Raw genomic sequence first — 11,067 nt, forward strand, 5'->3', positions numbered from 1 at the left:
TTACAAATGGCAAATGGTTGAAGATTATCTGAGATTACATTCTTGGACCTTGGCATGTACTTTAGTTAAAAAGAGCAAGCTTGGACGCCTAGCACAGTTCACAATTATCCCCCTTCAGTAAATTATTGCACATCTCAGTGAGTTGTTTTATGTCCATTGTAAACTGAATTGTGTCCGTGGTTAGCTCAAAGACTCGTTGGCAAAAGCCATGGGGTGAACACGAACACTGCCCTCAGACCCTACAACTTGAGTTTAACAATCACTCAAACTATGGAGAGATGCATCAACTGATGATACAAAAGACCTGTACAAAATTTGAGTAGACTAGGAGTTCATATTCAGGAGGGCTTTCTTCAACTGTTCAATTGCATACTGACATTCAATGGTTCAATCTTCCGCAATTGTCTGTGGTCAGGGCTATCACTCTCTTTTCTTTCTTAACCCCTCTTTTTGGATCAGAGAGTAATGCATATAGAGGTTTAGCCGTAAGGGCAGATTCATTAATGAAATGGCTCCAGTAGTTAAATAGCCCCAATACAGATCTGATTCCCCTTTAAATGAAAGTTTTGCTATCTCCAGCTATCAAGTCAGGTTTGCGCAGTCCCAATATCGCAGACATTTTACCAGAGTCAGAGTCAATCATCGTTTCTTGCCAACTGGTGACGTATCCCATAAAGCAATGTAGCAATTGGCACTTTCTGTGTGCCAGTTTAAGATCTTACTGCTGTAAGCAACTAGAAACAGTTCCAGAGTCAGTAAAGCTGTTTCTTCATTGGGTACAAAGACCAAGAGATCACTTAAATAGCAGACAAGGCTAATGTACTTCTGGTCTCTGAAGAGTAACCAATTACACACAAACAAGTCCTAAGGTATGGTGGAAGCCATAAACTTTTTGTCTTCCTTGTGTAGAGGGACATTATAAAAGGCTGATGTGAGAACCATAAAACTGAATTTGATGTTCCCTCTCAATACTGCCAAAGCATCAGACGTTATGGTCCACCTAAATGAGTCTGCGGAAGTCTGTAAAAACTCTATGCTTGGATTTCTTCCAAACAACCACAAGAAAAGAATCCTACTTGTTGGTGAATTTCAAGTGACCCCCCCTCTCTAGGGCTTGACTAGTTTTTTGTTAATCAGAAGGTAGTCTGATTGATCTTTCATTTTTAAACTTAATTCTCCATGATCCAACTTTTCCTGGGAAAATATGACTTGGTATTTTTTTTAATCAAATCCATATGCTTTCCAAATGTCAGGCACTTTGTATACACTCAAGTCATTCAAATTAAGTTCCTTGAGAGCAGAATTAACATTACTAGAACATTTCACAGGAACACTTCTCCTGGGATGTCTCAAAGCTGCATAAGTGCTCTGATTTTGGACATCGACATCTAATTCTCTATTACCAAGGCTCAGGTCTTTCAAAGGTATGCGCGGGTCATGTCAGCAATTTTAGTGCTGCAGACATGACATGACTGCGCAGAGAGACGGGTCTGTAGGTGATGGCATCTTCGTTTTGAGAAGGAGCATACATGTTAACCTACTAAACTTGGAAAAGCTAACAAAGATTTTCAAGGAAGTTGACACAGCCCCAAAAGAAAATACTGACAACTCAAAAACCAGTGTAAAAAACAGCATTTAAACAAAGGCTCATGACCAAGGCAACTGAATAAATTCAATTCCATTTTATTACATTGCAGGATTTCTATTGGTGTTTTTGAATCACGTTCCATAATTCAGCTTGTTTTCTGTGAAAACTGAAAGCCAATGGCTTCAATTTCGACATAAGAAAAGAATTACAAACAATAGGAGTGCAGAGGGACATGAACTGCAGCTATACCCATTATTTCATCAGTTATGTTATATAAGGAAAAACAAATGAAAGTTCACAAAAGTGTAATTTTTTGCAGTAGTGGATTAAGACATTTTTGAGGGGGGAAAATTTTTAAAGGTGGTGCAAAGTTTATTTTGAGGCGGGGTCTGGGGGGGCATTCCTTACAAGTTGATTTTTGACACATTTTGAGTGCATTTTCCAGGATTTTGGAAGGTGCTGAGATTCTACCGCTGGGTTTTTGAACTTAGCCAAGGTGGTTACCTGCCAAACAATTTCTATTACCAATCAAAACATAACAATATTAAAAACAGCTAAACATTAAAAAATTTGAGGATGTGAAATTCCAATGCTCGCCATCCCCTGCCAGAAATGCCTTTGGGCACAGACGCTGACACCATTGAAAATCTTGGGGTCAGCTGATTAGCACAATGCTGGATCGGAATCCCACTGGAAATAGGCCTGTACTGGCTTAGGGGACCCAGAAAATTTGTGAGGGTGTGGAGGCAGTGGAAGGTGGAGTGTGTTGTCATTTAAAGGCAGCCTGCACGTAAAGGAAAATGTCAGTAACCAGGAAGTAGCAACGGATGAGGGGAAAAGAAGAGCAGCCAATTTTAAGTCAGAGTGAGTTGGAGCATCGCTTAAGTGAGGTGAGGCAGAGGAAGGAGGTACTTTTTGAGGTTAGAAACAAAAAGCCTGCAAACTGTACTGTAGGAGCTACTTGGAAGGAACTAGCACTGGGAGTAAGTGAAACACCTCTAATAACCAGGACTTCAGCAATATCACAAAGGGCTCAGTGATCTGACAAGGGTAGTAAAGGTGCCATGGCAGCTATCTGATAAGACTAATTAGTACCATAGAAACACACAGACTAGTGTGCACTGCATGCCATAAACCAGCACTACACTGTGGGGTGTCACAGTGAGCAAGAAATTAATGGCTGCAGTTACTTTATCATCAGGGCCCCTCCAAATCATCTTCCCTCACATATTCATGCATGCTGGTCTGGTGAGATATCTTCTTTCATGTTAAAGTTCCCACACAACCTTTAATATTCCCTTTGAAACTTTAAAAGATAATAACAGGGAAAAGTAAATCTGTTACAGATCATTAAAACTACTCCATACCCCGGGGTCCAGCAGAGGTGAGTAGTGGCCTCAGTGTTAGTAGTGCACATCAACTGATTCAGTATACTAACAGAGGCATGAGGACCAGTGGGAGTGAAACCCAAGTACCAAGAGGAGAAAAGCCCAGGAAGCCACAGGACGGTGAAAGGTAAATCCACTGGATCAGTGCAGATGAGGGAGCTGGTCTGAGGAACAGCTGTAGGGAGTGAGGAGCACACAAGATCAGGAGAAGCAGTAGGAACTTGAGGAGCTGATCCCACCCAGTCCAGTGAAGGGTGACTGGAGGAGTTCTGAAGGATGAGTGGAGCCAGCGGCCAAGGGAAACAGGTGGAAAGAAGGTAATTCAGCAGCACTGGAGCAGAATCCAGAGCAGGATGGGAAGCAGCAGGAACAGATCAGAGCTAGTTCAGCCTGGAGTGAAAAATTCCAGCACAGGAATAGAAAACTGAGGTCGCAGGAGCAGAGCAGGTACTAGAGTAGAGGCAACCCAACAGACAATACAGTCTCCGTAGAAAGTGGTGGCAGAGGTGGAGGTCACAGTAAAGCCTAGGAACTAGTGGAGAAATGGACTTCAGCCTAGGACCCACAACAGCAGTTGAGTAAAACTGAGATACCAACAGTGCCTTGAAATACAGTCCTGATGCGCAGCTGGTAACAGCAGTAGGTGGGGGAATGGGCAATGCAGGCTGGAACATGTCATCTTAAACTTGAAACAATTGAGTGGCAGAGCAGTCTGAGCAGCTGAGGCATCCATTGTAGTCCAGTAGACCAGCGCAGGTCTGATAACAGAGGAATCCGGAAAATCAAATGTGAGCAAAATCCCAGCCATTGAAAAAAGCACAATAAAAACTCCGAACAAGCAGGTGCTTCCTCATAATTCCTCATTGGCATTTTCATCCTTTTACTGTGTTATAGCTTTGCCAGCCTGCTCATACTGAGATCTCTTTTCAGGTTGAAATCAGTTATTCAGGAAATCTTGTGAACTGGGTGCGAGAATTTATTGTAAGGCTGTCTCCAATCAGTCCATCCTCATATTTAGCTATGAGGAAAGATTGGATAGGCTGGGGTTGTTTTCTTTGGAACAGAGGAGACTGAGGGGAGATTTAATTGAGGTGTATAAAATTATGAGGCGCCTAGATAGAGTGGATAGGAAGGACCTATTTCCATTATCAGAGAGGTCAATAACCAGGGGGAATAGATTTAAAGTGATTGGTAGAAGGATTAGAGGGGAGTTGAGGAGATATTTTTTCACCCAGAGGGGGTCTGGAACTCATTGCCTGAAAGGGTGGTAGAGGCAGAAAACCTCATCACATTTAAAAGGTACTTGGATGTGCACTTGAGGTGCCGTAACCTACAGGGCTACGGACCAAGAGCTGGAAAGCGGGATTAGGCTGGAAAGCTCTTTTTCGGCTGGCACAGACACGATGGGCCAAATGGCCTCCTTCTGTGCTGTAAATTTCTGTGATTCTATGATTCCAAGTTTGTGAAGCTCGGCTTCAAGTTCCTAGTGGTATGATTGATATTACTGGTCTTAACATAAGCTATGATTGATAATTCTAGTCATAACATGAGCGTTGTTGCAAATGTGCTCTGCTTCTGCTCATGGTTGAACCATGACTATTTAAAGAAGGCTAGTTCTCTCTGCTGCTATCCTTCCACCCTTTATTACCCTTCAAATAACGGTGGCACAGATGGTAGCCTTAAAATGACGGGATTGTGAGAGCTCCAGGGAAGCAGACATTAACCTACATAATTCTATGCTGGTGGCCATATATCATAACCACACTGAGATTTAAACAACTGTCAGGTCATAAAAGGCTCAACATTGTGCACAAGAGCCCAAATGGCAACATGGGTACAGACCATGATCCTCTAGATTCTGGGAAAATTTGCAGTTCTGCAGAACTGTGTTCTCCAATTGTCCTTCATACAATCAGCCTAGTGCACTCAATAAATCTTTGCTAAGTTAAAATGTCAATAGTTCCAAATGGTGCCAGAGTTATTGATTTTCTCATATATCATTCCAAATATGATCTCTCAAGATTACACCAATACAAAGATTTATTGAAATGTCAAAACCAACTTCATCTCTATCGCTTAATTTAACATGTTTTAAAATATTCTCTAACCTGAGAAGATTTCTTCGATGTGGATTTTCAGACAAAAGATGAAATCGCATTAGGACCGGGATTTTTACTCCAAGCCATAGAGAGAGCGGGTTGGGGAGAGTTGGTGGTGGGTGGAAGCTTTTGCAGATGGAAGCCTTTGCAGATGGAAGCCTGGAATTGAGGGTTCCCCAGACGTCCTGACAATTTTGACGTCAGGACGTCTTTTAAATTTTTTCAGCAAGTTTCCCGCTCCAGAGCCAGCCAGATTGACAGGCTGGCTGCCTGTCAGGCGGAAAATCAGTCGGGCACAGATGCCAGCTAAGTCTAACACTGTTTGGTGGGGGGGGGGGCGGGGGGGGAGGTTGGACACATCGAGGGGTCAGCCGATCCCGTGTGTTGGATCGTGGCAGGTGAGCTTGTTGGGCCTGGAGGAAATATTCCTGCTCCTCCTGGCCAACAAGCAGTGCAATAAAGACATTCCCCTGTTGATCCGGGCTTTCTCGCCTCCTCTTACCTGAAGAGAATCATGTAAGATTCTCAAAATTCACAGATTCCCCCAAAACTCAGAGAAAAATCCTAAGAAACCCCAAGTATGGGAAAACTTTGGCCATTGACTATAATCCTAAAATGGAAGGATCGGTGAGAGGTCACCAGGCGAAATCAACAACACACACACCGTGGAACTTCGGAGAATTAATGCTTCAGACATGCCTCCGTTTTAATGCAAAACCGACAGCAGGTGGTCGACACTCAGCACGAATTCGAAAGGCAGTCAGCCATTGAAGGAGGCAACTGCTCCAGACATGGTGGGGCCATGTTTTTGTTTTAATGCAAAACCTATCAACACCTAGGACGTTGGATACAAAAGGAAGCCTGTATACCAGGTGATCAGCAAATCGGAATTAACAATGACCCATCGGGAGAAGCAATGGCAACATGATGAGGGACCATCAAAAAGCCATCAAAGATTCTTAAGGACTTGGTAAGAACTGTTTAAACAGACATGAAGTGCTTTTTTTTAAAAAAAGTGTCGAAGACCAATTGTAAGAGGGACATCCACAAGTGGCAACTGGAAACCTCTCTCTCTCTCTCTCTCTCTCTGGTGGGCTGCTTGTCTTGGTTCTGCCTGTGTCTGGAAAGGAGAGCAGCTTCCAGCGAACAAGGAAAGCAGTTCGACAGGGAAGGTCAGCAGCTCTAGAAGCAGGCCGACACACACAAGAAACCAGAGCAACAGCCCCAGTGACCATCAGACACCTCGCGGCAACAAGGGCCTTACGAAACAACCAACCGAATATTGCCACCAACCAACTGGGTAATATTGGCCACCGCGACCAAAGAAAACCAACTCGGGAGAAAACCAAAGATCCGCAAAGTCTCCACTCTACAATCTATTTCTGACTTACCTCTGGGTGAATTACTGTCAAGGGTTCGTTTGGTGAGCATTATCTCTGGTCCTTTAGAGTCCAACCTAGCTAGTACAGTGGGATTGGGAGGGATGAGGTATCTTTCTACTGTAATTTCTCTCGTGTGTACTGAAGTGTTCCCCATTTTATTAGAGTGTTAAGATTGTTGTGTCGTATTTCCTCTCTTGAATAAAGGTCAAAGTTTCTTGCACCAAAACCAGTTGTCTGCTGCACTTTGTCACAACCCCCAAATAAGTCCAAGGTCTCGAACCCAGGGAGTGGGAGCGATTTGGACCGCTCAGAAGTCAGAGGTGAAGCTGACACACACCACCACCCCCTACAATCACAAGGCCCAGGAATCCCAGCCCCGGTGAGTTAAAAATAAAATAGCTATTAAAATGGATGCACGCATCCTCCTTAAAAGATTTTACTGACCGACCCGCCTCCTGAGAGCGGATTGGTCACTCCCCCCAGCACGCCTCCTTTAAAATCGGAAGTAGGCGGTGTTTGGAGGTGGGCTGGGGTCGGGTTTTAAATTTTTTACCTTCCCACCTGCCCTTGGGGGTTAAAATTACCCCCTAGGATTCTATGCGACAGCAGGGATTATATGATAGGTCATACCTAATATTTTTCACAGCATTAGGATAAATTGTTACCCAAATACCTGTAAAAAATAGATAAGAACGATCTTGTAATCCTGCTGTCTCACAGGATCTTAATGTGATTGCAATGGTTTTGTTCTTAATGTCATGGAATTTGCTCCATGACCTTACACGGTAATGAACATTGCATTGATCAAGCTAATGATTTCTTCCCAGATTTGCTTTCATCTCTGAATTGCTGTGTGCACCAGGGCTGAATATTGGCATCTTCTTGCTCAGTAACTCATGATGATCGAATTCACACCACATCAGTGAAACATACCTTTCTAATTGATTTTTCTATTCTGGTCCGAAAGTTTTTGCTCAGCACATCTATGTTGGTAAAAGGTTTGGCGGTAAAGTTCCTTGGGTGGAAACCCCATTAGTTTCTTATGGGGTCAAGAGGTTCGTTTTCTGCTTTTCGAAGTGCTAAACTATCATAATCACCATTGTGATTGGTGCAACTTCACAAATGTTGGACTGCATTGGGAGGCTGAGAGGAAACTTCAGTGGGGTCAATTTTAACTTGCCAACATTAGCGTTAATGGGATGGTAATGGCCACCACTGGACAGCTAAAGTGCCTGCCTGTTTCAGGTGATAGGCCATTTAATATGCAAATCGGGTTCCTATGATGAACATAGGAGCCCGATTGCTATTTTAGGACAGAACTGGTTGGAGCGTGGGTTGTGCACTCTCCGACCAGTTTTACTGGCAATACAGTGAAAGAGGCTCAGGATGTATCGGTTTATATTATTTGGACCCAGGAGGAGCAAGAGTGCTCAAAAATAATCTGGGCCGCTGCTGCCCTGTACACCACCGTCCACCCCACCCCACGCCAGATTTACCTGGCTTGCTGCGGGCCAGGCGCCCAATATTGCGCTGGCTTGAAACCGGCGAGCTGCATTGGGATGCCTATTTGACACCCGCAGCTCACCACTTCTATTTAAATGAGGCTTGGGCATCAAAATGGCTCCGAAATCTTCGCTGCCTCAATGGGCGGGCTGCCAATACACTGCGCCGGTCGGCTGGCCAAAAGTTAAAATCGCTCCCAGTGTTTCCAAATTAAGGACTTTTAGAGGCTTACATTTCTGATATTTAGAATGTCGCCCTGGTTTGTGGAGTGTCTTTAACAAAGTATAAGTATACTCATCGGCTAGGGTGTACTTTTTTACTTGGTGATGAGTGGATGAGTAAAATGCGCCAAAATATTTTCCAAATTGGAAAATAGCTTCAGCTTTTTACTTGTAGTATTATGAACTTTCTTGTTTATTTTTAATACTTATGTTGATGTCACTTTCCACTTGTTGGGCTGTGAAGTAGCCTTGAATTTCCTTGTTAGCTGACCCTTAGGGGTTGAATTTCCGGTTTCAGCTCATTAGTGGCATAGGAACAATTTTTAGCGAGGACACTTGGGTTTAAGCGCTGTACGCCATTTGTGCACCTGTAAATCACTTCCCCCAGATTTCCTCGCTCTTTTTGGCCCTTCCCGCAATCTGCCTGCCAAGTGTCCACTGGGCTCATTTGCGTACATGTACCTGTCAGCCAGTGGCAGTGTAGTTGTGAGTTCCCTGGATTTACCACAATGTTACACTCTGGGTAAGTTAGACCCAAATATCTGAGGAGCAGCAGATGTCAGTGTAATCTGATCAAGGCAGAAGTGTGGAGTCTAAGAGCTTTGAAGAGTCTGCAAACTTTGCTTACTGTTTTCTGCTATTTGGAAATATTTTTTCATCCCGTTGTTTGTCTTCTTTTTTTCGACTGAGACCTGTACTTGATTTTCAATGTTAAACTACCTAAAGGTTTTCAGACCCCCGAGCCCCGCCCCCCACCACCCTCAGTCAAGAAGCTCAGGAGCAGATATGGCTTTTCCATGGGCGTTCCACTCAATGCCTTTATTATTATTATGGAAGAGCAGCACAGATTGGAGGAAAGAAGAATCAGGCAGCCCACCAGATATTACCCCCAAATAATTTACATACAGCACAGGTCCTTTGAGGAGCATTGCATCAGAAGGGCTTGCTTCTCAAAAGCTGCAAATGGCCATCTCTGTACGCTACTGCATGAAGATCTCAGGCCATGCTCATCTGCAAGCATTACACTACCTGTGGCAATGAAGGTCACCAGTGCCCGCAACTTTCAGGCAGCGACAGGGGATCTCTGCAATACAAGCCAGGGAGCAGTAAAGCCATTCATACGCCAGGTCACTGATGCATTGTACAGCACACCATCCCACTTTATTAGCTTGGGCATCATAGCCAGGCAGCAGAGAAAAAGTGTCATGCAGCACTACAGGGTTGCTGGCTTCCCTCAGGTACAGGGTGCCATCTATGGCAGCCACATTGCATTGAGGGCACCCACAGGTCACCCCCTCACCTTTGTGAGCAGGAAAGGATTCCAGTTTATAGAATATGCCAATCATCCGTGACACCACTCAGAGGATCTTTCATGTCAACACCCAGTATTCAGGAAGCTGTCATGACGCCTTCATCCTCCAGCATTCAGCACCTTCCCATCTCTTCAAGGAAGAAAACTGTATCAATGGATGGCTACTGGTCAACAATGGCTGCCATGGTGGACAATCTCACTCGAACTACGCCAAACAAAAGCAGAGGAGTGATACAACGAGACACATGCAGCTACCAGGATGGTGATTGAGAGGACCACTGGGGTGCTAAAAGTGCACTTTCAATGCCTGAATAGGTCGGATGGGGTTCTGTCGTGTGCGCCAGATAAGGTTTCCAGAATTATCATCGCCTGTTGTGTCCTTCACAATGTTGCCATTTAGGAAGTGCTATGCCTGAAGAGTAGGTGCTGCCCCAGAAGTTTCTGAACTGCAGGAACCAGAAGATGTGGATGACATCCACTCAACAAAGTCCTCACTGACAGCTCAAGGGGTATCAGAGGGCAGATGTTCTCCGAAGTCTTTGCTACGTGATTCAATTTACGTGGACACTGCAGGCTTATCTCCTTCTCCCCAACTTACTGATAAAGAATTATTCCCACAAACCACTACCCATCCTACCACATGACATCGCATGAGCCCTCTGCCCCAAAATGACTTTGCCAATAGTCATCACCTATGTGACTAAGTCAACACCAAATGAGAGCTCCCTTTCCTGTATGACTATAATTCTCATGAATAACAAAGCACAAGTTAAGTGCACATTTTACTTCAATACAATAATGGCCAAATGCAAACAGTCACCCTACTCTTTCTTAACACAGTGCTTCCCCATGGTACCGAGACGTGCCTTTCTTTCTTCTATTCCAGTACTCCTTCTAAGTGCCACCTAAAACTGTTGGCCCCTTATACTGCACAGAAGGGTCATGGGACTGAGATGGCCCTTGTCTCATGGCAGCTGTCTCCTGTCATGGAGCTGCTGCTGGCTGCATCTCTGGAGCATGCTCCTGGGCAGCCTGCTTACCTCCCGTGTTCCACTGGCATGGTGAGCAGGAAAGCCTGAGGCCTGGCATGTACTGCTGTCCTGAGAGACATCAATCAGGCAGCTAGACTCCAGCCACCATCATTCCACTAGACTTTGGACCTGTGGCTCCACTGAACAGTGAGATGTCTGGTCTAATAGCAGCTGTGAGATCCTGAAAGCCCTGAGATACAGCAGTCACCCCGTTCTGAAAGCTGTGATTCAGGCTGCACTCCAATCTGCCCCCGATTGCCTCCAGAGATGCAGTCTGAGCTTCCATAGAGGTGAAGGTACTAACTATTTCTTGGTTGGTTCTTAGCTGGAGATCTGCTACAGATTTCAATGCAGTTGCCACTTCCTGCTTTGGTGCCTGGAAGGAAGATAAAGCTTCCATGATGTTGCCACAAAAGAGAGCTATCAAATCAACAGCACATCCTGGGAGATTGTCCTCAGAGGCTGCACGTAGGTATGATGATCCTCAAACAGCCTTCTTTTCAGGCAAGTCCTTATGAGTTCTGGGTCCCACAACTCTGAAGC

This window comes from Heptranchias perlo, chromosome 6 (genome assembly GCF_035084215.1).
Source record: "Heptranchias perlo isolate sHepPer1 chromosome 6, sHepPer1.hap1, whole genome shotgun sequence".
NCBI lineage: Eukaryota > Metazoa > Chordata > Chondrichthyes > Hexanchiformes > Hexanchidae > Heptranchias > Heptranchias perlo.